We start from the raw sequence: 2,022 nt of genomic DNA on the forward strand, positions 1-2,022 counted from the left end.
TATGGTTTTATTCAAACATTAAGAATACAAAAGCCACAAATCTAGATATTTATGGCATTTGTTTCAAAAGTTTATGCCAAACCAAAACTAAAGGCATGCCTGAGTGCAGTTCACAAAGGCTTTGTGGCTTGGCAATGTTGTCAAAATTTGTGCAGTCTCCCAAACAAAAAAAAAATCCCCCCCCCCCACCCCACCCCAAAAAAAAGTCAAAATCTGTGTGGTCTTCCAAACTAAAAAACAACCCTAAATAAATAAGGATGCAAATAATATGTAAAAAGATGGGTATTTAATAATGAAAATTAAAAGGGTGTAGTGCGTTAAAAGGGAAAAAACCTTGGGGTGCCTACTATATTTGCCATTTATTTTTAAAAAGTCACAAATTCTGGCCAATAACAAATAAAAGTAGAAAACTTCTAAAAAGTTTGTTCAAGCATTGCACAATGTAGGGATGTGTGATTAAATAATGCATATATATTTGTATGTTTTAAGAAGTTGCAAGGGTACCAAAAAAAGTAAAAAATAGTGATGCCAATATCACATTGCACAACTTATTATTGATAGAACTACCAATATAGAAAAATAGAATTCTGTTGCTCATAGTTTGGCTAGACACGCTATTAATATTCCAAACTTTTTAGTGTGGATGGAGGACGTTCCACTACAACCTTTTTTTTTGTATTTCAGGCTGATTTAGTTAATCTTTTTTAATAATATTATTCAGCTTCTTTCTCAAAAAAAGAAAAAAAGAACTGTGACGCAACTTTGATAAGTATAGTTTATAGCTTTTGTCTTGTTAGAGCATCAAGCATAATTGTAATCGACTGATCAACAATTTTATCAACACAAATTAAGCTTGACTCCATGACATCTAAATTGTAATCAAATAGCACTAAGAAAAGAATTGCTCTAAGTCTCAAAACACTGACTAAATTTGAGAAAATATTATATAATAAAAAATTGAATACAAAGCATTACCTTGTGCAACATTAGCGATAGAAGCAAATTAAGAGTGGTGATGGATTTGGCTGAGATTAAAGAGAGAGGATAGGGTCTAAGTTTGAGCCCTGAGAAAATAAAAGAGAGATTATAGGCACTGGTTAGCTACATCAGGTGAAATTTCAAACATGATACAATACCTCTTTTAGGCATTTTGTCATATAGATGCGTGCCTGAGCATATAGGGTTTGATAATTCAAATAAATTACTAACTATAAGAGATATTATGAGGTAAAAAAACAATTTAACATAAGGGAATCAAAATTTAACATACCTCCACTTTTTGAAATTCCAATAGAAGGTTTATCAATTCCAAAGCTAGTCTCTGTTGCAACAATGCAAGATTGCAACAATGCAAGAATTAGTGCTGGAATATGTAACGAACAAACTCATAGGATTTTATTGTATTTAGCTTTGGACATGTAAATATGTAATGAATGAACAATACTATGAAACCAAATAATGTTGTACCTGGAAGGAGTAAATATCTAAACCTTTTTCCTCTCTGTTTTGCACAATTATTGTTGCTCCTCCTCCTCTAATGAAGTGGTCATGATGTGCATATTTACTGATAACCTGCAATCATCAAATCACAGCTGATAGCCAAGCCAATAATTTAAACAAATTACAAAGTTTATTATTACAAACATGATACAATATCTCTTTTAGGCATTTTATCAAATAGCTGCGCCTACCCAAGCATAAAGTGTCCACATAATTCATATAAAATACAAACTATCTGACCTAAAATTTCAAAGTGCCATAAGTTTAATTGTTAAAAGAGGGAAAAAAAAAATTTAACATACCTCCATGTTTATAAATTCCAATTGAACGTTTAGCAGTTCAAAAGCTAGTCTCCGCTGTAACAATGCAAGAATTAGCTTGAGTTAGTGTTTGAATTATTAAAATCGTATTGTTTAAATACAAACATAGAGGATCCATTTAACAAACAAAAAATCAATTGAAAGATCTAAACTTATATGTATGTATATTATTACTCCAACCCAAAGAGACAACAAAAACAGG

At 31.2% G+C, this 2,022-nt stretch overlaps 1 long non-coding RNA gene across 1 annotated transcript; it reads right to left on the bottom strand.

Annotated features, from left to right (window-relative positions):
- Window positions 1–975: 975 nt before the first annotated feature.
- Window positions 976–1,506, bottom strand: LOC115968096. Its single transcript, XR_004086656.1, has 3 exons — window positions 1,468–1,506; window positions 1,271–1,319; window positions 976–1,064 (listed from the first exon to the last, which is right to left on the bottom strand). It is a non-coding gene; the product is annotated as an uncharacterized LOC115968096 (long non-coding RNA).
- Window positions 1,507–2,022: the final 516 nt, after the last annotated feature.

Source organism: Quercus lobata, chromosome 11 (assembly GCF_001633185.2).
Source record: "Quercus lobata isolate SW786 chromosome 11, ValleyOak3.0 Primary Assembly, whole genome shotgun sequence".
In the NCBI taxonomy this organism is placed as follows: Eukaryota; Viridiplantae; Streptophyta; class Magnoliopsida; order Fagales; family Fagaceae; genus Quercus; species Quercus lobata.